Source organism: Bombina bombina, chromosome 5 (genome assembly GCF_027579735.1).
Source record: "Bombina bombina isolate aBomBom1 chromosome 5, aBomBom1.pri, whole genome shotgun sequence".
NCBI classification, from domain to species: domain Eukaryota; kingdom Metazoa; phylum Chordata; class Amphibia; order Anura; family Bombinatoridae; genus Bombina; species Bombina bombina.
In genome coordinates, this window is record NC_069503.1 from 459,184,966 (window position 1) to 459,211,180 (window position 26,215).

At 38.0% G+C, this 26,215-nt stretch overlaps 1 long non-coding RNA gene across 1 annotated transcript in view; it reads left to right on the forward strand.

Moving 5' to 3' along the window:
- The window catches only part of LOC128659381 (uncharacterized), a 121,079-nt gene that overhangs the window by 41,764 nt on the left and 53,100 nt on the right, over positions 1–26,215 (forward strand). Inside the window, exon 2 of the long non-coding RNA XR_008402355.1 lies at positions 21,363–21,503. This is a non-coding gene — a long non-coding RNA (uncharacterized LOC128659381). The remainder of the gene's footprint in view (positions 1–21,362; positions 21,504–26,215) is intronic.

Sequence of the window (26,215 nt, forward strand, 5' to 3'; positions counted from 1 at the left end):
TCCTCCGATGTCCTGATCCAAGCCCAAGCGGGGGGCTGAAGATGTCCATGATCCGGTAGAAGTCTTCATCCAAGCGGGGCAGAAGAGGTCTTCCATCCGATTGAAGTCTTCATCCAAGCGGCATCTTCTATCGTCATCCATCCGGAGCGGAGCAGCAGCATCCTGAAGACCTCCGACGCGGAACATCCATCCTGGCCGACGACTGAACGACAAATGACGGTTCCTTTAAATGACGTCATCCAAGATGGCGTCCCTCGAATTCCGATTGGCTGATAGGATTCTATCAGCCAATCGGAATTAAGGTAGGAATATTCTGATTGGCTGATGGAATCAGCCAATCAGAATCAAGTTCAATCCGATTGGCTGATCCAATCAGCCAATCAGATTGAGCTCGCATTCTATTGGCTGTTCCGATCAGCCAATAGAATGCAAGCTCAATCTGATTGGCTGATTGGATCAGCCAATCGGATTGAACTTGATTCTGATTGGCTGATTCCATCAGCCAATCAGAATATTCCTACCTTAATTCCGATTGGCTGATAGAATCCTATTAGCCAATCGGAATTCGAGGGACGCCATCTTGGATGATGTCATTTAAAGGAACCGTCATTCGTCGTTCAGTCGTCGGCCAGGATGGATGTTCCGCGTCGGAGGTCTTCAGGATGCTGCCGCTCCGCTCCGGATGGATGACGATAGAAGATGCCACTTGGATGAAGACTTCAATCGGATGGAAGACCTCTTCTGCACCCCTTGGATGAAGACTTCTACCGGATCATGGACATCTTCAGCCCCCCGCTTGGGCTTGGATCAGGACATCGGAGGAGCTCTTCTGGACCGATCGGTGAACCTGGTATGGTGAAGATAAGGTAGGAAGATCTTCAGGGGCTTAGTGTTAGGTTTATTTAAGGGGGGTTTGGGTTAGATTAGGGGTATGTGGGTGGTGGGTTTTAATGTTGGGGGGGTATTGTATGTTTTTTTTTACAGGCAAAAGAGCTGAACTTCTTGGGGCATGCCCCGCAAAGGGCCCTGTTCAGGGCTGGTAAGGTAAAAGAGCTTTGAACTTTAGTAATTTAGAATAGGGTAGGGCATTTTTTTATTTTGGGGGGCTTTGTTATTTTATTAGGGGGCTTAGAGTAGGTGTAATTAGTTTAAAATTGTTGTAAGATTTTTCTTATGTTTGTAAATATTTTTTTATTTTTTGTAACTTAGTTCTTTTTTATTTTTTGTACTTTAGTTAGTTTATTTCATTGTAGTTATTTGTAGATATTGTATTTAATTAATGTATTGATAGTGTAGTGTTAGGTTTAATTGTAGATAATTGTAGATATTGTATTTAATTAATTTAATGATAGTGTAGTGTTAGGTTTAATTATAACTTAGGTTAGGATTTATTTTACAGGTAATTTTGTTATTATTTTAACTAGGTAACTATTAAATTGTTCTTAACTATTTAATAGCTATTGTACCTGGTTAAAATAATTACAAAGTTGCCTGTAAAATAAATATTAATCCTAAAATAGCTACAATGTAATTATAATTTATATTGTAGCTATATTAGGATTTATTTTACAGGTAAGTATTTAGCTTTAAATAAGAATAATTTATTTAATAAGAGTTAATTAATTTCGTTAGATTAAAATTATATTTAATTTAGGGGGGTGTTAGTGTTAGGGTTATACTTAGCTTTAGGGGTTAATACATTTATTAGAATAGCGGTGTGCTCCGGTCGGCAGATTAGGGGTTAATAATTGAAGTTAGGTGTCGGCGATGTTAGGGAGGGCAGATTAGGGGTTAATACTATTTATTATAGGGTTAGTGAGGCGGATTAGGGGTTAATAACTTTATTATAGTAGCAGTGCGGTCCGCTCGGCAGATTAGGGGTTAATAAGTGTAGGCAGGTGGAGGCGACGTTGAGGGGGGCAGATTAGGGGTTAATAAATATAATATAGGGGTCGGCGGTGTTAGGGGCAGCAGATTAGGGGTACATAAGGATAATTTAAGTAGCGGCGCTTTGCGGTCTGCAGATTAGGGGTTAATTATTGTAGGTAGTTGGCGGCGACGTTGTGGGGGCAGATTAGGGGTTAATAAATATAATACAGGGGTCGGCGGTGTTAGGGGCAGCAGATTAGGGGTACATAAGGATAACGTAGGTGGCGGTCGGCAGATTAGGGGTTAAAAAAATTTAATCGAGTGGCGGCGATGTGGGGGGGACCTCGGTTTAGGGGTACATAGGTAGTTTATGGGTGTTAGTGTACTTTAGAGTACAGTAGTTAAGAGCTTTATGAACCGGCGTTAGCCCAAAAAGCTCTTAACTCCTGACTTTTTTCTGCGGCTGGAGTTTTGTGGTTAGATTTCTAACGCTCACTTCAGCCACGACTCTAAATACCGGAGTTAGAAAGATCCCATTGAAAAGATAGGATACGCAATTTACGTAAGGGGATCTGCGGTATGGAAAAGTCGCGGCTGAAAAGTGAGCGTTAGACCCTTTTTTAAATGACTCCAAATACCGGCGGTAGCCTAAAACCAGCGTTAGGAGCCTCTAACGCTGGTTTTCACGGCTACCGCCAAACTCTAAATCTAGGCCTTAGTGTTTTAGGTAAGCAAGGCTTATGACATAATGCAGGCTGTTAAGGGCAATTAAAGGGACATTAGATTTTTTTTTTGCATAAATGTTTTGTAGATGATCCATTTATATAGCCCATCTGTGTGTGTTTTTGTAAAAATGTATAATTTTGCTTATTTTTAAATATCATTGTGCTGATTTTCAGACTCCTAACCAAGTCCCAAAGTTTTAGATGTATACAGACTTCAGACTGCTTCTGTTTGTATAATGGGTCTTTTCATATGCAGGGAAGGGGGTTCTGCTCTCAGCCCCTTTCAGTGGGTGTCCCAGGCTAATCTCATCAACAATTGGGATTTTTTAAGTACTTTTTAAAAGGTTTTATTCTGGATTTTTATATCAGTATCTGTGCATATTATTTTTTATAATAGTGTCTATTACATGCAGTTAATTGAAAATTGGTGTATTCTTTAAAGGGACATGAAACCTCAAAATTTTCTTTCATTATTCAGATAGTGCATGCAATTTTAAATAACTTTCCAATTTATTTCTATAATTAAAATTATTTCATTCTCTTTGTATCCTTAGTTAAAAAGTATACCTAGGTAGGCTCAGAAGCTGCTGATTGGTGGCTGCACATATATGCCTCTTATCATTGGCTTTACGTTAGCTACAAGTTGAGCATTTCTGCTCCTTTCAAAAAGAATACCAAGAGAATGAAGCAAATTAAATAATAGAAGTAAATTGAAAAGTTATTTCAAATTGTATTATCTATCCGAATCATCAAATAAAAAAAAAATGGGTTTCATGTCTCTTTAACCCCTTCACCCAATCCGATATATACGTTGTGCGGTACTTTGGCTATTGTACCACACCACGTATATATACGTTGTTGCTTCAGGAAGCTCCAGCACTCTTGGCTGTTAAGTTCAAGCATCTACCGCATATGGAGCCGGAGCGAGATCGGTGCGCCGCCTCCATATGAGGGCAGATGCCTGATCGTTACAGATGGTGACACTGTGTGTGTCACTGTCTGTAACGATCATCTGCTGGAGCCGTCTGGTGGTGTGGGCGGGAGGCGGGCGGTCCAGCAGGGAAGGCGGGAGGGAGTGGAAGGACCCTATACTGATTTTTTTTTTAAAGGGACAGGGAGGGATGGGCAGCTACACTTCAGAAAATATGTTTGGAGGGGGTCCTAATGGCGATCGCCATTAATTGGGGGGTGACCAGTGGGGGGTGGTGGAGGAAAAAGAGCTGTTTGGGAGGGATCAGGTAGGGATCAGGGGTGGGGAGTGTCAGGTAGGAGGCTAATCTCTACACTAAAGCTAACATGCTACATATTTAACCCCTTCACTGCCAGGAATAATAGAAGTGTGGTGCACAGCTGGAATTAGTGGATTTCTAATTACCAAAAAGCAATAGCAAAGCCATATATGTCTGCTATTTCTGAGCAAAGGAGATCCCAGAGATGCTTTTACCATCATTTGTGCAATAATTTCAGTGAGAAACCCAAAGTTTGTGAAAAAAGTAAAAACATTTTTTATTTGATGGCATTTGGCGGTGAAATGGTGGCATGAAATATATTAAAATGGGCCTAGGTCAATACCTTGGCTTGTCTACTTTAATATATATATAGATTTTATAGGTAAATAAAAAAAACAAGGCTCTATTTCTGTTTAAATGGAGTGATCGCAAAAATGATGAAAATGTCATGAAAATGTCATAAAGGCCCTAATGCGCAAAAGTGCTATGAGGTGGTGCAATATTCCAAGCGATTCGAGGCTATGTTGAGTAAACTAGTCAGAATATTCCAAGTGCCGCATTGCTGAGAGGCGTTAACTATACACGCCATTGGTCAGAGATGTTGGCTTAAGCAACAACCAGCATCGCTGACCATATTGGCAATGTATAGTAAACAACCCCTGGAATATTACTGCCGTCTGCCTAATCACTATTTCTAATACAACTAAACCAAGATACCCCACGGTCGCATACTCACCACAAATGCGGGTTTACTATCCCTTTAACCCCTATGCTGCCATTAACCCACTGCAAGTACCTTACTATTAACCCCCTATGCCGCCATTAAAAAAATCCTAATAAAAAAATCTAAGTTTAAAAAATTCTAAGTTAAAAGAATGTAACATTAAAAAAATTGAAGTTAAAAAATTAAAAAATCCTAAACCAAAAATCCCAAACGAAATCTAACTCTACTCTAACACCTAACCCCCCTCTGAATTAACCCCACTAAGTTACACAAAATAAAAAAATGCTAAGTTACAAAAAAATAATAAACTACATTATACAAAAAAAAAGCATTATACCTAACACTAAACTACACGCCCCATAAAATAACCCCCCCCCCCAAGATAAAATAAAAACCTAAACCCTAGCTCTAAAATAAATAACCATAGCCTGAAAAAGGGCCTGTTTGAGGGCATTTCTCTCAGCTCATTTGCCACAAAAATAAAAAAGTTACAAAAACCCCCACTTACAATGCCTTGCAAAAGTAAGGCATTTTTCGTGTTTTGTTGCCTCACAACCTGGAATTAACATAGATTGTTTGAGAATTTGCATAATTTAATTTACAGAACATGCTCACAACTTTGAAGATGTTTTATTTTTTTATTATTGTGAAGCAAACAACAAATAGGACAAAATAACAGAAAAAGTCAATGCGCATAACTATTCACCCCCCTAAAGTCAATACTTTGTAGGACCACCTTTTGCGGCAATCACACCTTTAAGTCGCTTTGGATAAGTCTCTATGAGCTTGCCACATCTTACCACTGGGATTTTTGCCCATTCCTCCTTGCAAAACTGCTCCAGCTCCTTCAAGTTGGATGGTTTGCGCTTGTGAACAGCAATCTTTAAGTCTGACCACAGATTTTCTATTGGATTGAGGTCTGGGCTTTGACTAGGCCATTGAAACACATTTACATGTTTCCCCTTAAACCACTCAAGTGTTGCTTTAGCAGTGTGTTTGGGGTCATTGTCCTGCTGGAAGGTGAACCTCCATCCTAGCCTCAAATCACGCACAGAGTGGTACAGGTTTTGCTCAAGAATATCCCTGTATTTAGTACCATCCATCTTTTCCTCAACTCTGACCAATTTCCCAGTCCTGGCTGCTGAAAAACATCCCCACAGCATGATGCTGCCACCACCATGTTTCACTGTGGGGATTTTTTTCTTTGGGTGATTTGATGTGTTGCGTTTGCACCAGACATAGCGTTTTATTTGATGGCCGAAAAGTTTAATTTTAGTCTCATCAGGCCAGAGCACCTTCCTCCCGACATTTTGGGAGTCTCCCACATGCCTTTTTGCAAACTCAAAACATGCCATTTTGTTTTTTGCTGAAAGTAATGGCTATCTTCTGGCCACTCTGCCATAAAGCCCAACTCTATTGAGCGTGCGGCTTATTGTCGTCCTATGTACAGGTACTCCAGTCTCTCCTGTGGAACTCTGCAGCTCCTCCAGAATTACCCTAGGTCTCTGGGCTGCCTCTCTGATTAATGCCCTCCTTGCTCGGTCCATGAGTTTTGGTGGGCGGCCATCTCTTGGCAGGTTTGCTGTTGTGCCATGTTCTTTCCACTTGGTTATGATAGATTTGATGGTGCTCCTGGGGATCATCAAAAATTTGGATATTTTTTATAACTTGTTTGGGGAGTTCCTTGGTCTTCATGGCAGTGTTTGGTTAGTGGTGCCTCTTGCTTAGGTGTTGCAGTCTCTGGGGCCTTTCAAAAAAGGCGTGTATATGTTATGACAGATTATGTGACACGTAGATTGCACACAGGTGGACATCATTTCACTAATTATGTGACTTCTGAAGGTAATTGGTTGCACCAGAACTTTTTATGGGCTTCATAACAAAGGGGGTGAATACATACCCATATGCCAATTTTCTGTTTTCTATTTATGTATATATTTTTCTCATTTCACTTCACCAACTTAGACTATTGTGTTCTGATCCATCACATAAAATTCTGATTAACAAAACATTGAACTTAAGGCTGTAATGTAACAAAATAGGTAAAAAGTCAAGGGGGGTGAATACTTTTGCAAGGCATTGTACATTAAAGGAACCACCCACCCCCCAACATAAAAAAATCTAACCTAAAAAAGCTAGCCTAAGAAATACAATTAAAAATAACAAAGCCTATTCTAAAAAAATAAAAAACCCACCCCCCAAAAAAAAACTAACTCCAAAAGTGTTACTCACATCTTATAGGGACTCCAGCTCCTATTGATCTGTCGCAGTCCATCTTCAACTGTGGCTCCAGGTGCCGAGGGCCCATCGAGGTCGGCAGTGGAGGTGGACTTCAGTGATCTCTGCCGCCGCCTCTGCTCCGCAATCTTCATCAACCGCTGGGCCCACCTTCATCCATCCTCCAAGCACTGGGGGCCCATCTTTGTGGTGGCAGTCTTTCTCCGCAACTTCTTTTCTTCAGCTGTCTTCAGAGAGCCCTCCTCATCATATGATTTCCGCCGCACACTGAAACCAGGAAACACAGAACCCAAATATATAGGGGTTCCAGTTAATACCGATTGGCTGATTTCAAATCAGTCAATCCTTATTGGCTGATTTGAATCAGCCAATAGAAATAACTTTTTTAAATTTAAATTCTAATCAGCCTTTTCTGATGGATGATTATAATTTGAATTTAAAAAAGTTATTTCTATTGGCTGATTCAAATCAGCCAATAGGGATTGACTGAGTTGAACTCAGCCAATCGGAAGTAAGGAGTACCCCTATATATTGGAATTCCACGCTTCTGGGTTTTAGTGGGTGGTGGAGATCGTATGCAGAGGAGGGCTCCCAGAAGAAAGCCAAAGAAAAGAAGCTGCAAAGAGGAGGCGGCGGAACAGGCTGCAAAAGTCTGCAACCGTGCAGATGGGTGGCTGGAGGATAGATAAAAATGGTACCATCGTTGATGAAGATTGCGGAGTGGTCAACCTCCACTCCCACAAAGATGAGCCCTCAGCACCTGGAGTCTGGACGAAGATGGGCATGAAGAGGAGCTGGAGTCCTCGTCAACCGCGATTAACAATTGTGAGGTAAGTTAGATTTTTTTGGGGGTTGTTTTTTTATTTTTCAGGACAGGCTTTTATTTTTAATTGTATTTCTTAGGCTAGGTTTTAACAGTTAGATTTTTATTTTGGGGTTTGGGGAGTTCCTTTAATGGGCTTTTTTTTGTCAAAAGAGATGTGATCGCTTTAGGGCAATGCCCTACAAAAGGCTATTAAGGGCTATTGTAATTTAATGGGCTTTTTTTTGTCAAAAGAGATGTGATCGCTTTAGGGCAATGCCCTACAAAAGGCTATTAAGGGCTATTGTAATTTATTTTAGAGTTAGAGTATACGTTTTTTCTTTATTTTTAATTTTTTTGGGGGGGTATTCTATGCAACATGTAGTTTAGTGTTATATAGGTATAATTTTATTTATTTTGGATGTATTTTTTATTTTCTGTAACTTAGTTTTTTTTTGTTTTATAGAACTTAGTTTGTTTTTCAGTTTTTGTAAGTTGGTGGGGTTAGTTTTGAGGGGGTTAGTAGGGTGGTTAGTTTAGAGGGGAGGTTTAGTTGTTAGTGTAGTTCTAGTTTGCTTTGGGAGGTGGCGATGAAAAGAGATGAGGTGAGAGAGCAAAAAAGAGGAGTGAGAGAGAAAAATAGAGGGGAGAGAGAGAGGGGGAGAGAGAGAGCAAAAGAGAGGGGGAGAGAGAGAGAGAGGGAAAAAGAGAGGGGGAGACAAAGAGAAAAAGAGAAGGGAGAGAGCAAAATAGAGGGGGGGAAGCAAAAGAGAGGGGGAAGAGAGAGCAAAAGAGATAGTGGGAGAGAGAGCAAAAGAGAGGGGAGAGAGAGCAAAAGAAAGGGGAAAGAGAACAAAAGATAGGGGAGAGAGAGCAAAAGAGAGGAAGGAGAGAGAGAGCAAAAGAAATGGGGATAGAAAATGAGCAAAAGGGAGGGGGAGAGAGAGCAAAAGAGAAAGGGGAGAGAGAGAGCAAAAGAGAGGGGGAGAGAGAGAGCGCACAAGAGAGGGGGAGAGAGAGAGCGCACAAGAGAGGGGGGAGAGAGAGAGCAAAAAAGAGGGGAGGGAGAGAGAGTGCGCAAGAGAGGGGGAGAGAGAGAGAGCAAAAGAGAGGGGGGAGAGAGAGAGCAAAATAGAGGGGGAGAGAGAGTGCAAAAGAGAGGGGGAGAGAGAGAACACAAAAGAGAGGGGGGAGAGAGAGAGCAAAAGAGAGGGGGAGAGAGCGCGCAAAAAATAGGGGGCGATAGAGAGCGCAAAAAAGAGGGGGCAAGAGAGAGCGCAAAAAAGAGGGGGCAAGAGAGAGCGCAAAAGAGAAGAGGAGGGGGAGAGAGCAAAAGAGGGGGGGGGGGGAGAGAGAGCAAAAGAGAGGGGGGAGAGAGAGCAAAATAGAGGGGGGATAGAGAGCAATAGAGAGTTGGAGAGAGAGCAAAAGAGAGTGAGGAGAGAGAGCAAAAGAGAGGGGAAGAGAGAGAGGGGGAGGAGAGAGAGGGGGAGAGAGAGAGAGAGAGGGAGAGAGAGAGAGAGAGAGAGAGAGAGAAAGAGAGAGAGCAAAAGAGAGGAATGAGACAGAGAGGGCAAAAGAGAGGGGGGAGAGAAAGAGAGAGAGAAAAAGAGAGCAAGAGAGAGAGATAGAGAGAGAGAGAGCACAAGAGTGGGGGGGAGAGAGCAACAGAGAGTGTGGAGAGAGAGAGAAAGAGAGAGAGAGAGCAACCCCCTCAAATATATTTTTATTTGCAATAATAAATGCATCAAGCAAGAATATCTATATTTTAATTTATATATCCAATACTTAAACTTATATTCACTATACATGACTATGCATTTAATTTCAAAGATTGTAGTTATATTGTAATCAGGCCTTGCATTGATATTCAATATTTAAACAGTTATGCATGTATATTGCATAATGGTTTAAGTATTGCATATAAATTAAAATGTGTTAATGTAAGCTTGTTGTGTTTATTAGGGATAACACACAGTAGATATATATGTAAATATATATTTATGTTACAGTATTCAGTATCATTAAATTATATATTTACATAACAGGCATGCAGTTATGTATTACAAAAGAAAAAAAAGAGAAGGGACTCCAATTTCACTACTCCACTCCACCACACACAGCTTCTCATACACAAAGAAGAATTTTAATACTTTGAAATGCACTATAATAAGTGCAATATAGGCAGACTGGGAGAATCAGAGCCCCCCAGCTAACTCCCTCCGGTAAGCACAACTTGCTCAGGAAAAGAAGAAAACTCCACTTGTATCAAATGGGTATATAAAATCACCAAACCAATGTGATTTATTTTTTAAAAAAAGACACAGGGGGTTAGTTTACTTAAACTATAAAAACAACAACACGTTGCCACATACTAAATGATTCTACTTCTTCAGGCAGAATATTACATATACCCAGATACAAAAATAAATACCAACAAACCAATTAAGCACCTCTTTTTTTTATTGGTTACCAAACAACCTCCTATCATTTCATAGGTTAAATTCATACCAGAGTGACACCTACCTTAATCAGAATATATTTTTCACTAGTGGGCCATTAATTTGCAAATACAACCCCCATATGTAGCATATTATCATTTCTATGCACAGCCATGATAAGTGTGCAATTTGCCCATAGTTGGTCTTATTAAAATAAAGAGCCCCAGAGAGAGAGAGAGAGAGAGAGAGAGAGAGAGAAAGAGAGAGAGCAAAAGAGAGGAATGAGACAGAGAGGGCAAAAGAGAGGGGGGAGAGAAAGAGAGAGAGAAAAAGAGAGCAAGAGAGAGAGATAGAGAGAGAGAGAGCACAAGAGTGGGGGGGAGAGAGCAACAGAGAGTGTGGAGAGAGAGAGCAACCCCCTCAAATATATTTTTATTTGCAATAATAAATGCATCAAGCAAGAATATCTATATTTTAATTTATATATCCAATACTTAAACTTATATTCACTATACATGACTATGCATTTAATTTCAAAGATTGTAGTTATATTGTAATCAGGCCTTGCATTGATATTCAATATTTAAACAGTTATGCATGTATATTGCATAATGGTTTAAGTATTGCATATAAATTAAAATGTGTTAATGTAAGCTTGTTGTGTTTATTAGGGATAACACACAGTAGATATATATGTAAATATATATTTATGTTACAGTATTCAGTATCATTAAATTATATATTTACATAACAGGCATGCAGTTATGTATTACAAAAGAAAAAAAAGAGAAGGGACTCCAATTTCACTACTCCACTCCACCACACACAGCTTCTCATACACAAAGAAGAATTTTAATACTTTGAAATGCACTATAATAAGTGCAATATAGGCAGACTGGGAGAATCAGAGCCCCCCAGCTAACTCCCTCCGGTAAGCACAACTTGCTCAGGAAAAGAAGAAAACTCCACTTGTATCAAATGGGTATATAAAATCACCAAACCAATGTGATTTATTTTTTAAAAAAAGACACAGGGGGTTAGTTTACTTAAACTATAAAAACAACAACACGTTGCCACATACTAAATGATTCTACTTCTTCAGGCAGAATATTACATATACCCAGATACAAAAATAAATACCAACAAACCAATTAAGCACCTCTTTTTTTTATTGGTTACCAAACAACCTCCTATCATTTCATAGGTTAAATTCATACCAGAGTGACACCTACCTTAATCAGAATATATTTTTCACTAGTGGGCCATTAATTTGCAAATACAACCCCCATATGTAGCATATTATCATTTCTATGCACAGCCATGATAAGTGTGCAATTTGCCCATAGTTGGTCTTATTAAAATAAAGAGCCCCATCTATTGATTTACTTTAGAATAGTGCGCTGTCTGTTGGCGCTCTACAAATAACCGATAATAACAATAATAATAATAATACTGAACTATTGTTACTAAGGAATTTACCCATAGATAATATTATCAAAATTAGAAGCGCCCTCTATTGGTTATCACCAGAATTTGATTCTGTGATCAGAATCTTATTAAAGTACATTAGAAGCTCCATCTATTGGTTTACTCTAGAATAACACTAAGTTATGGTGATTTGAGAATTTGCCCATTAAAAGCGCCATCTATTGGTTATCAATAAAATATATTCTGGGATCACACTCTTATAGAATATATATTCATAAGAGTTTTTGTCCGATAATGCATATTAAGTGAACATATACATAAATCTAGTGACAACCTAATTATGCTGACCGCTGGCGGACTGGCAAAACCTCCTTGATCTATCCAGGCTCCCAGGACTTTGTGCTAAACCAGAATTGAGCCATGAACCGTCAGGCCAAGGAGGTATTTCCGGTATCCCAGCAGTCCGTGGCCCAATTTCGGTCCGGCACTTAGTTCCAGAAGCCTAGATAGGCTGAGCAGGTTTTGACAGTCCAATACCAGTACAATCACACATTGATTCTATAATTTGATTTGGTTATTTTTTTTTATTACCACTTCATCTGGGATGTGGTGTGTATAATTTATTTTGCAGATTGTACTCTTTAAATATCTATTTAGATTTCACATCTTAGATACCAGTTTTATTATACACAGCTTCTTTTTCAAGCAGTAGCACATTTATATAGTATATCCTCGCATAGTATTGAGGTACATGTCTATATGCCAACATATTATTAGATTAGTCACTAGTTTATGTATTGATTATGTGGCCTGTATCTCTAGTACTAGTAACATCTTTGTTTATATTTTTCATTTGGTACCTCCTCCGTTAATATTATGTCAGTTTCTTATGGTGAGGAGAAGTGTAATCATTTAGGGGCTCATAGTCTGGATCCACACGTCGGCCTGTGTGTCATTTGACGTGAGCGTTTGGCTCCTTGTGATTGGTCAGCCCTTTCTGACATACTCCATGGGCAGTTTAATAACAGTAGCGTGCGCGTGAATCAGAAGAACAGCGCCTAGGAGATCTTGTGAGTCTACACGATTGCATGTTTTTAGATAAAAAACATATTGTAATCTCATGTGTAAAGGTAAAATGGCGGTGGTTTAACATCTGCCATCAGATCTCATATGTAGAGGTGAAATGATGGTTGTGTAACATCTGCCTCAAGATCTCATTTATGTGCACGATTGATTTGTGTTATAACAAAATGTATTGCTTTGGAGTGTTTTTTGCTGCCAGGTTCTGGTGGGGTGGGAATTTTGATGTTCTAATGGGCAGTTTGGGTATACTACAGGGCATCTATGAAGGGTTTATGATGAGTTCATGGGGTGTATCTATGTTTAACATATGGCACCCGTAGAATTTTATTTTTTTAAACGGAGTATTACAATAGGAATAATTTTAATTATTTTGGATAATGTTATTTTTTGTTATGGTAGTTTTTTTATTTTTTGTAATTTTAGTGTTTATTATTTTTTGTAATTGTAGCTTTAATTTTTTAGTAATCTTAAGTTTTTTTATTTTTAGAAATGTTAGGTTTTTTATTTTTAGTAATGTTAGGCTTTATTAGTGTAAGTGTAGGTTTTATTTTTATGTCACAGGTAAGTTTGTATTAATTTTTAGTAGGTAGTTAGTAAATAGTTATATTGTAGCTAGCTTAGGTTTTATCTTTATTTTACAGGTAAGTTTGTATTTATTTTGAAGTAGGTAGTTAGTTAATAATTGTAACTTTAATTTAGGTCTATTTTAATTATGTTAAAGTAAGGGGGTGTTAGGGGTTAATAGTTTAATTTAGGTTGTTGCTATGTGGGGGCTGGCGGTTTAGGGGTTAATAGGTTTAGTTAGTGCCGGCGATGTCGGGGAACGGCGGTTTTGGGGTTAATTGTTTTATTTGGTGAATTTAGGGATTTTAGTGATTAGCTTTTTTTTATTTTGGGGTGTTTTTTTTTTTTTTTAAACGGGGTATTAGAATAGGAATCATTTTTATAATTTTGGATAATTTCATTTGTTATTTTTGTAATAGTAGTTTTTTTTTGTAATTTTAGTGTTTATTAGTTTTTGTAATTGTAGTTTTAATTTTTTTAGTAATCTTAGTTTTTTTTATTTTTAGTAATGTTAGGATTTTTATTTTTAGTAACGTTAGGTTTTATTTTTATTTCACAGGTAAGTTTGTATTTATTTTTAGTAGGTAGTTAGTAAATAGTTATATTGTAGCTAGCTTAGGTTTTATCTTTATTTCACAGGTAACTTTGTATTTATTTTTAGTAGTTAGTTAGTAAATAGTTATATTGTAGCTAGCTTAGGTTTTATCTTTATTTCACAGGTAAGTTTGTATTTATTTTTAAATAGGTAGTTAGTTAATAATTGTAACTTTAATGGGGGTGTTAGGTTTTGGGGTTAATAGTTTAATTTAGGTTGTTGCGATGTGGGGGCCAGCGGTTTAGGGGTTAATAGGTTTAGTTAGTGTTGGCAATGTTTGGGAATTGTGGTTTAGGGGTTAATAGGATTAGTTAGTGTTGGTGATGTTTGGGAAGGGCGGTTTAGGGGTTAATAGGTTTATTTAGCGTTTCAGTTAGTGTAGGCGATGTCGGGGAGCTGCGGTTTAGAGGTTAATAGGTTTAGTTAGTGTTGGCGATGTTTGGGAACTTCGGTTTAGGGGTTAATAGGTTGCCTAAGCAGGTCTGGTGTATTGCTTGTGCAGTGATAAATGCCAACAGCGTATACTGTGGGACATAATACGCTACAGCATATCATGACAGACAGACATTAATAAATCGGCCCCTAAGTGCTATTTCATTGTCTTGTTATCTTGCATTTATTGATTATGCAAATATTTTGTGTTTACTTGTCCTTTAATTATATTTTTCTCTCTGTGTATATAGATAGTTTACATTTCCATCTAACATTTAAAAGCAAGGAAAATCCTAACTTAAACTGCCCCCACTTGCATGACATCCTCAATGACATCACTGATAACATCACACATCACATCATTGATAACATCATCAATAACATCAAATATGGCATCTTAAATAAAATCACGATTGGCATCACCCTACAGTCAGTGTACAGTACAGTCATATGTAGTATAACCTGCACTATCAAAGTTTACTCTCCTTTATATAAATCCCTGGTTATCTTTTCATTCCCCATCTCCCTCACATACAACCACCTCCTCATACTCCCATCTCACACACATTATCCTCCTTACACTTTCACCTCCTTTTCCCCTACACACAACATGTTTCTTTACCCCTCACTCACTCCCTCTCACTCATCTCAGAAAATTCCCTCATATCCTGCTCACTCTCTGAATTCAATTAACCCTCACACACATTAGCTTCTGTTCTTCTGTTTAGCCCTTCCTCCTCAAACACAGTCTCCCCATAACCTCTTTCCCCACATCCCTGACATCCACTATCCTCCTCACCCTCTCACACAGCTTCTTTCACACAGATTTTCCTCACTGTGATTCACGCTCTCTTTTTTAATTTCCTTCTAAAATTTAAATAAACAATAAATACTATTACATAGCAGAAAGGGGCACTTATACAGTATATTCTAATATTATATGTTTATATATATATATATATATATATATATATATATACACAAGATCTGTGCTGAAAGTAATGCAAAAGTGGGCATAACGTTTTTATTAACCGATGTAGGTTGTTCAAATTGCACATGTTGTTGGAGTAACTCTTCCTCTATACAAAGGTACTAATCAACATAGTCTCAGTTACAAGCGATTACAAGCGATTGTCGTGGTGAATGTGGATTGCTTTCAGATTCTTGTTCGGTCTCTTCCTCCTAATGGCTTCTCTAAGGTTCTGGAATGTCTCAATGTACTGCTCACTGTTAATGGTATGGCCATGTTCCAAAAAATCAAGGAGAATGACACCCTTGTCATCCCAAAAAAGTCACCATGACATTCTGTGTTGATTGCTGGCTCATGAACTTCTTAGGCCTTGGAGAGGAGGTGTGACGCAATTCCATGGACTGATTCTTCTTCTGGATCATAAGGATATGCCCAAGTTTCATCCCCTGTCATCAGATCAGAAAAAAACAAGTCTTTATTGGCTTCAAATGCTTCAAGCGGATCAGAGCAGACTTCCACCCTTCTTTCCTTCAAATTAGGGGGCCCACTTATCAATCTCCGAACGGAGCTTGTGGGCCCATGTTTCTGGCCCGTGTTCATAAACACAATTTATGAAGCAGCGGTCTAAAGACAGGAATCGCGGAAATCAACCCGATCGAGTATGATCGGGTTGATTGACACCCCCCTGCTGTCGGCCAATTGGCCGCGAGTCTGCAGGGGGCGGCGTTGCACCAGCAGCTCTTGTGAGCTGCTGGTGCAATGTTAAATGTGGAGAGCACATTGCTCTCCGCATTCAGCGAGGTCTTGCGGACCTGATCCTCACTGTCGGATCAGGTCCGCAAGACCTTTGATAAATAGGCCCCGATGTTTCAACTGCTGAGGTACCACTTCACACACACTTTCCGATAGGGTTGCACCGATACCTATACTAGTATCGGTATCAGTACAGATACCAAGTATTTGCATGAGTACTTGTACTCGTGCAAATGCACCGATACTTATACCGATACCTCCACTTCCTACCCATATGCTATCTTGTGGCGTTTTTTCAAACTGCATGTTCCCATTTCATTTTAAGCTGAAGTGGAGACTAAACTAAAAATTGTTTACTACTGTTCTGCCAATACAAATTGCTGTCATTTGTATTATTGTAGGAGAGATCACTGTACCTCGTTCAGACAACCCCCTGAAGTACTGGTCAGTTAATAAACTGAGATTTCCAGCTCTGGCTAAAATTTTCAAAAAATATCTTTCTGCCCCATGCAGTAGTGTGGAAAGTGAAATACTGTTCAACTTAGAGTCAAACCTCCTTACTGATAGCAAAAACAGACTTATAGCTGAACATGCAGAGAGGCTTCTGTTCTGTTCCTTAAAAAGAACTTGCCACTAACTTTTGAAAAATTATTCTAATTGCTAAATTGCCTTTTTTACTGCTAGTTCTCATCTTGCACAATGATGTTCAAAACATACTGTACTCTGAGGAACATCCATAGGTTAGCTTATATAATTGCAGGAAGAGTACTCATGGCAAAAATTAAGTTAATTCCAATGAACACTCATCCTGCAATTATAGGACTAGATTTAGATTACATTTGATTGGTAAGCTTTATCAATGCTTTGTTCACATTTCCAACTCCATAGACTTTAGCATAGCATTGGTAAAACTTACCAGTCAAACGTAATTTAGCCCATAGTGTTGTTCCCCATGATTAAACAGTGCACTGTTCTATTTTTACTATTTTTCTATTTTTTACTGTATTGTACTTTTGGTTGGTTGTGATTTTATATTTGTTATTTGTTGTTATTAATATATTTTATTGTAATATTTTTATTTATAAACATGTTCTGTGAACTTTATGACAAATAAAACTGTTTTATTATTTCATAATGTCTTTTAAGTTACAGTCCTTCATAATTATAAAGAAGGAATCTTAAATAATTAGTCTGTATTGTGCTTGGTTAACTGTCACATGACATTAAAAAAAAATTAGTATCGGTAATTGGTATCGGCGAGTATTTGAAAACAAGTATCGGTACTTGTACTCGGTCTTAAAAAAATGGTATTGGTGCAACCCAACTTTCTGATACCCTAAAATTCCCACCATCTTCTGTATGGCATTGTGACCACAGTCCAGTTGTGCAGCAAGTTTACGGATTGTGGTACATCTGTCTGTGCAAATCAACTCATCCACTTGCTGACGATTCATGTCAGTGGTCTCAGTTGATGGTATCCCACTGTGCGGTTTGTCTTCAGTGCTGGTTTCCTCTGCTGTAAACTTCTTCATCCACCTGGGCACATTGCTCTTGTCCATGGTGTCATCTCAGTACACATTCTGCAGCCTTCTGTGGATGTAAAGACAGCCTGCACCCCTCCTTTGTCAAGAACTTAATCACAGCACACTGTTTCTGCTTAGAATCCATTATTCACCTGCAAGTAAGAAAAATATTTTTAAACACCTGTATAGAAGAAGAGTCACTTCAACAACATGTGCAATTTGAAGGACCTACATTGATTAATAAAAAGTTATGCCCCTTTTGCATTACTTTTGGTACAGCTCTTGTGTGTATGTATAATATATATGTAGGTTTTAAGGAGCATTACATATAATATATTTATGCCCTGATGATTGAAGCATCATCAAAGTGGCAATATATTCAAAAGGGATCTGTCTCAGGAACGAGATTGGCGGTGAAATTTTAAAAATGGCTGAGACTAGTGTTTGAAGACAGTCTCCTGAGAGGCTTTTTACTATACATCTCTGTGGGTGGCTTTTCTGATACTGGCAATATTTTCAAAGCAGCATTGTTACATTAAAGGTGTTAAAGAGACACTCTAGTCCAAAATAACTTTCATGATTCAGATAGAGGCATCTACTTATCAAGCCGTCAACTGCAAATACGCTAGAATTCTGCAGCGTATCTGTTGTGAGCCTGATTCCCCTTAGTTATCAAACCCTACAAACCAGCAAAAGTAGAATTTAGTGACGTAACATACAATCCGCCGGTCTCAGTCCAACACAGATCGATGCTTACGTCACTCCAGATGTTCCGAATGCAAGTTCGGCACTATCTGACTACTTTTGCTGGTTATCAAATAACTAGCAGGTACGCTCGGCACTATTCCAGCCCAGCGTACTTGGTTTTCAATGGGCCGCCCTGGAGGCGGTGGATGCCATAGGAATCAATGGGAGTCTGAAAGCAGCGAAAACTTATGTTCGCTGCTGCCAGATATCCCATTGATTCCTGTGGTAATGTTTACACCTAACACCCTAACATGTACCCCGAGTCTAAACACCCCTAATCTGCCCCCCTACACCGCCGCCAACCACAATATATATATTTATTAACCCCTAAACCGACGCTCCCGGAGGCCACCGCCACTTTAATAAACTTATTAACCCCTAAACCGATGCTCACGGACCCCGTCGCAACTAAATAAAGTGTTTAGTCCCTAAACCACCGCTCCTGGAGCCCACCGCCACCTACATTATATTTATTAACCCATAATCTGCCCCCCCTACACCGCCTCCACCTACATTATCTTTATTAACCCTAATCTGCCCCCCCTTACACCGCCGCCACTATATTAAATTTATTAACCCCTAAACCTAAGTCTAACCCTAACCCTAACACCCCCTAACTTAAATGTAATTTAAATAAATCTAAATAAATATTCCTAGCATTAAATAAATTATTCCTATTTAAAACTAAATACTTACCTGTAAAATAAACCCTAAGATAGCTACAATATAACTAATAGTTACATTGTAGCTAGCTTAGGGTTTATTTTTATTTTACAGGCAAGTTTGTATTTATTTTAGCTAGGTAGAATAGTTATTAAATAATTAATAACTATTTAATAACTACCTAGCTAAAATAAGTACAAATTTACCTGTAAAATAAAACCTAACCTAAGTTACAATTACAACACTACACTACAATTAAATTAAATCCCTAAATTAACTACAATTAAATAAAATTATCTAAAGTACAAAAACAAAAAAACACTAAATTACAGAAAAAAATAAAATAATTACAAGATTTTTAAACTAATTACACCTAATCTAATCCCCCTAACAAAATAAAAAAGCCCCCCCAAATAAAAAAAGCCCTACCCTACACTAAATTACAAATAGCCCTTAAAAGTGCCTTTTGCGGGGCATTGCCCCAAAGTAATCAGCTCTTTTAACTGTAAAAAAAAGTACAAATCCCCCCCAACATTAAAACCCACCACCCACACAACCAACCCTACTCAAAATCCCACCCAATACCCCCTTAAAAAAACCTAACACTAACCCCTTGAAGATCACCTTACCTTGAGAAGTCTACACCCAACCGGGCCGAAGTCCTCAACGAAGCCGGACGAAGTGGTCCTCCAGACAGGCAGAAGTCTTTATCCAAGCCGGGCAGAAGAGGTCCTCCAGACGGACAGAAGTCTTCATCCAGACAGCATCTTCTATCTTCATCCATCCGGCGTGGAGCGGTTCCATCTTCAAGACATCCGACGCGGAGCATCCTCTTCCATCGACGTCTTCTTCAACAATGACGGGTCCTTTAAGTGACGTCATCCAAGATGGCGTCCCTACAATTCCGATTGGCGGATAGAATTCTATCAGCCAATCGGAATTAAGGTAGGAAAAATCCTATTCGTTGATGCAATCAGCCAATAGGATTGAAGTTCAATCCTATTGGCTGATCCAGTCAGCTAATAGGATTGAACTTGCATTCTATTGGCTGTTCCAATCAAACTTGCCTGTAAAATAAAAATGAACCCTAAGTTAGATACAATGTAACTATTAGTTATATTGTAGCTATCTTAGATTTTATTTTACAGGTAAGTATTTAGTTTTAAATAGGAATAATGTAGTTAATGATAGTAATTTTATTTAGATGTATTTAAATTATATTTCTTAGGGGGTGTTATGGTTAGGGTTAGGCTTAGGTTTAGGGGTTAATAAATATAATGTTAGGCGATCTTAGGCGAGTGTATTGGTGCGGCGAATGCAGGTAAGTTGACAGCTTGATAAGTAGATGCCAAAGAATGTAATTTTAAACAATTTTCCAATTTATTTTTATCACCAATTTTGCTTTGTTCTCTTGGTATTCTTAGTTGAAAGCTAAACCTAGGAGGTTCATATGCTAATTTCTAAATCCTTGAAGGCCGCCTCTTCTCTCAGGGCATTTTGACAGTTTTTCACCACTAGAGGGTGTTAGTTCACGTTTATCATATAGATAACACTATGCTCACGCCCGTGGAGTTCCAGTGAGCAAGCTCTAATTGGCTAAAATGGATGTCTGTCAAAAGAACTGAAATAAGGGGGCAGTTTGCAGAGGCTTAGATACAAGGTAATCACAGAGGTAAAAAGTGTATTTATATAACTGTGTTGGTAATGCACAACTAGGGAATTGGTTATAAAGGGATTATCTTTCTTTTCAAACAATAAAAATCCTGATGTAGACTGTCCCTTTAAGTAAATTATCCGTTTACACAGTATTGTATGGCAATACAATTTACATTTGTCAGCAGAATCTCAACCCCTTTTGTTACAATGCAATAGTATAAGTAAGACATCAATAATACACCCATAGGAGCTATGGGGATTGTGTATGTATGATACATGTATATACAGTACAATGCCGTAAGTTTCTAATGTTGTCCTCCATGTTAGATGCACCTTTTACAGCCACACTGATGTCTCATCAGCTTTTCAGTGGTGAGAATTTCCATTGTGAGAAATCTAGTGAATGTACAGTAAAACTTTATTTATATATGGAAAATGCACATCAATGCAAACTAGTCTACCTAGCTATGATATTCAAATAAAGATACTAAGAGAAAGTGTGCTTAATAATGGAAGTAAATTGGAAAGTTTCATTAACTAATTCACTCTATGAATCATGAAAAATATGGAGCTTTGTGTCCCTTTAAAGGGATATGAAACCCAAAAAAATTATTTTGTGATTCAAAAAGAACCTACAATGTTTTTTAGATATTCCAGTTTACTTCTATTAACAGATTTGATTTGTTTCCATGTTATTCTTTGTTGAAGAATAGGTTTACAATAGGATGTGGCTACTGTAGGCATTTTTTAGGTAATATTTATGTTTTCTTTACATAGATAGTTTATGATTATGATTAGTATTATAATAATTTATTTCTAACTTTTTACAGATGCTACATTACTTTCAGGTATTTAGGCATTTGGGTAACGTACCATTAAGCTATTCTAACCATAATGCTTTTGTTATATGTTTCTAATAGATGCCAGTTAAAACGAAAATCTCAAGTTGCCCGGGCAGAACGAAGCTAGTGAACTTCCTCATGTATAATTTAGGAGAGTACCAAAAAATAAAAAAACATCTAAGAAGTGGAAAAAGTCCAGAGGAAATATTGGCTGATCTGGTAAGAAAATATTTAGTACAGTATTTTGATGCTTAAACTTTAGAGGTTTTCCAATTTGAAATAACCATTTATATTGACATATTGCTGCTGGATATATTCAGATTGGCTGCAGTAGAGGACCAATTCTCTAAAGCTCTCTGGTCTGGTGAGATTCTCATCAGTATTATAAGGCCCCTCATTGATTGTTTTAAAGGCAATTTGTACCTTGGGAACAGTGTATCTCATCAAGGCACGTTCACTAATAAGATTTATTTTAAGGAGAGATACTTACATTACAATATAATGCTCAGTAAAATAAGCTGATCAGTTCTCTCCTTGACAAAGCTGAAAGTCTTCAGAGAAACATACGTCAGAGACAAAACATTCATACGGCAGTGTTTCTCAACGGTGGTCCTCAAGTACCCCCAACAGACCAGGTATTTTTTTAACTAGACCACAGGCAATATAATCAGATGATGAGTGAGAGCAGGTTAGTAACCATGGTTACTGATCAGATGATTATTTCACCTGTGCTTTAGTTCAGGTATAATGAAAACCTGGCCTGGTGGGGATACTTGAGGAACACTGCACTAAGGCAGTTACACGTCACAGAAAGCGGAACTTTGGTTGGTGGTCTTATTTGTTGGCTCCATGATTAGTGGAGCACTCTTACATCCATATAGCCGTTACTTACAGTCTTGTCTTTGTTAGCCTATGTGTACTTTGTGCTGCATTGCATTTTATTTTAATAATAAATCTTTTATTGCTGTTTTGCTTGCTACCACGAAGCTGAACTTGCACACATGCTATTAACACTGAGAGCTCAGCTATAGCTCTCTTAAACATGAGTAAGGTCCATCTCATGTGTGGAATTCATATTAAGGGAGCTTCACTATACCTGCTTTTAATCTTTTTAACCCCTTAACAGGGCCGGACTGGGACCAAAAAAGGCCTGGGCATTTTAGGGTAAAGAAGCCTCCTCCCTTTTCTCACCATTTCTTATTTAACCGTATACCAAACATGGCAAGTATAATACTTGTTTAAATAACAAAAACATTTAACATTTTCAATACCCTATAATCACTGTATTTTGTCAATTGGTTGGTATGAAAAGATAAAGTAAAATATAAAATAAACACAACAAAACAAAATTAAGTGCTAGTTTTTCATGAAAAACAAGTGCATTCTTAAAAAATTCCATCTGAATCAGCCAAACTTTAATCTAGATTTTAAGGAGTATGAAAGCCAAAAGTAAACTTTCAGTATTCAGATAGAGCATGTCTTTTTAAGACACTTTTTAAACTAACTTCTATTATCAAGTTTACTTTGTTCTTTTGGTATCCTTTGTTAAATAAAACATGTGTACATATACTCAGCAGCAATGCACTAGTGGGAGCTAGCTGGTGATAGGTGGTTACACACACGTGTACTTACCCCTCACATTTTTGTAAATATTTTATTATATCTTTTCAACACTGAAGAAATGACACTTTGCTATATATATAAAAATCAGGACTCAAAATTTCCCATATATATATACACACACTGTCACTCTCTTGTTAAGTACACAATTTACCTCATTGTGAGGCTCCTACAATCTGGCAGGCTGTAAATCTACCTTACTCACAGGCTCAGCTCAGTAGGGAGCACCTGCGCTGAACTACAGCATCATGTCACGTGACTGATATGAATGATGTCACACAGCAGGTTCAGAAGGAGATGCTGAGTTACTCATCCTCACTGAGCTTACCACTACTTAACAGTAAGTTTGTCCCCTTGCTTGTGCCTAGCAGCCTAACTGGCTACCGTGCCTGATAAATAAATCATTTCCCCTTACAGAGCAGCTGCAGTGAGGCACTGGGCAGCATATTGTCAAGGATCAGAAGAGGATCGCTATGGTACTCAGCTTTCCTACCAAGTGCCTCACTGCAGCTCAGTGGCGTATTTAGGTTTTGTAAAAGAGAAGAAAAAGAAGCGCACCAGGGTACCATTCAAGTGAAGATTTATTAACATAAAACACACGCAACTTACAATGTTGCACTTACTAGATTAAAAACAATAATGAGCCTGTAGATTTTAATTATCCTTGTGTGCGCTGGAACAGGAGATGACAAACGGTTCCTATACGCCGGCCCAGGTAACTGCAAGGCTTCCGGACTGCCCTCTGCCGATACCACACTAGCCGTCCACAAAGAAGAACCAGGAGCAGTGTCCTTTTCCTCGACGCGTTTCCCCGAACCACGGTCGGGCTGCCACAGGTTCTTTTGCAGGAAATAGCTTATTGTCAACTGCAACACTGATATCAAAAAACACCTCCTCCTCTTCTCTGTCAGGATCAAACTGGCAAAATGTTTGATTTACAGCATTTGAAAATGAAATCACATTTCTTTGGACATTGGAATGTGATTTAATTTTCAAATGCTGTAAATCAAACATTTTGCCAGTTTGATGCTGACAGAGAAGAGGAGGAGGTGTTTTTTGATATCAGTGTTGCAGTTGACAATAAGCTATTTCCTGCAAAAGAACCTGTGGCAGCCCGACCGTGGTTCTGGGGAAACGAGTCGAGGAAAAGGACACTGCTCCTGGTTCTTCTTTGTGGACGGCTAGTGTGGTATCGGCAGAGGGCAGTCCGGAAGCCTTGCAGTTACCTGGGCCGGCGTATAGGAACCGTTTGTCATCTCCTGTTCCAGCGCACACAAGGATAATTAAAATCTACAGGCTCATTATTGTTTTTAATCTAGTAAGTGCAACATTGTAAGTTGCGTGTGTTTTATGTTAATAAATCTTCACTTGAATCGTACCCTGGTGCGCTTCTTTTTCTTCTCTTTTAAATATGGCTATGCAACAAGTCAAATAAGGATCCTTTTGACTGACTTGAAGCAGCACCTGGAGAGACCAGCCCTGCACACGGGGAAAAGTGTTTTTTTGCTTACACTAGCAAACAAGTTGTCAACAGACATTTGGATACTTTCAAAGGTACTGTTCCTAATTGCAAAGGTACTTTGAAATTGGTTACCCCAACAGAATACCATTCTGGCATTTTTTTATCACCCACAGGTGAATTTGGACATTTTTTCTTCAGTGGTGATATTATTAGGATATATCAGTATACTAGTATTTACTATTGTAGACCTCTGTTTCAAGTGTGTAGCAGAACACTAAGGTATCAATATTACTGCATCAAAACCAGACAGTTCTGCATGAGTGGCACATTTAGAAGCATTTACCATTTTGATTTGTTTTTTATCATTAATTTTTGTTTGTTTGTTTTTCATCATTAATTTTTATCATTAATTTTTGGCTGTAAATATTAATTGTCATTTATTAGTATCAACTGAATTGCTGTTTATAGACATCAACTTTTTGTTAAATTGGAAGGCAGCATTAGCACTAGGAATATATATACAATATAACAAAATACAGGCACAGATAGTTAAGCGCAATATCATAATTTTTTAGTTGTATTTAGGTTTTGTGCTGCCCTAGGCACTCAAAATTCTGGTGCCCCCTTCAAACCCCCCCCCCCCCCCAGGTTTTAGGCCGTTTTTTAGCCATAATATTTTTTTGGTCAGGGTGTAACAAAAATAAAAATAAAATGTCTTTATAAGTAGATGATCACCAGGGCTTGCATTCACGCTGGTGGGTTGATTTAAACCTAAATGTAGATGCAGGGTGTACAGTTCTGCTGATGGGGAGTGTGCCAAGCAAGTGCATACTCTACAAGTAATTCATTTTACTCCTATGTCATTTGGTTAGAAAAAGTACAACATAAGATTTGTTTTGCTCTATAAGTTCATGAGTGCCTATTCTTTTACATTTATATATATATATTTACACATACTTAACCCTTTAAGGACACAGCTTTCAGTTTGCTCAATTGTTTTATGACGGAATAATTCCGTCATATGTCCTTAAGAGGTTAAACACAAACAGTATATTTACACATACTTACACACAAACAGTATATTTACACATACTTACACACAAACAGTATATTTACACATACTTACACACAAACAGTATATTCACACATACTTACACACAAACAGAATATTTACACATACTTACACACAAACAGTATATTTACACATACTTACACACAAACAGTATATACACACATACTTACACACAAACAGTATATACACACATACTTACACACAAACAGTATATACACTCATACTTACACACAGTGTATTCACACATACTTACACACAAACAGTATATTTACACATACTTACACACAAACAGTATATTTACACATACTTACACACAAACAGTATATTCACACATACTTACACACAAACAATATATACAAACATACTTACATACAAACAGTATATTTACACATACTTACACACAAACAGTATATACACACATACTTACACACAAACAGTATATTCACACATACTTACACGCAAACAGTATATTTACACATACTTACACGAAAACAGTATATTCACACATACTTAAACACAAACAGTATATTTACACATACTTACACACAAACAGTATATACACACATACACACACAAACAGTATATTTACACACACACAAACAGTATATTTACACATACTTACACATACTTACATACAAACAGTATATTTACACATACTTACACACAAGCAGTATATTTACACATACTTACACACAAACAGTATATTCACACATACTTACACACAAACAGAATATTTACACATACTTACACACAAACAGTATATTTACACATACTTAC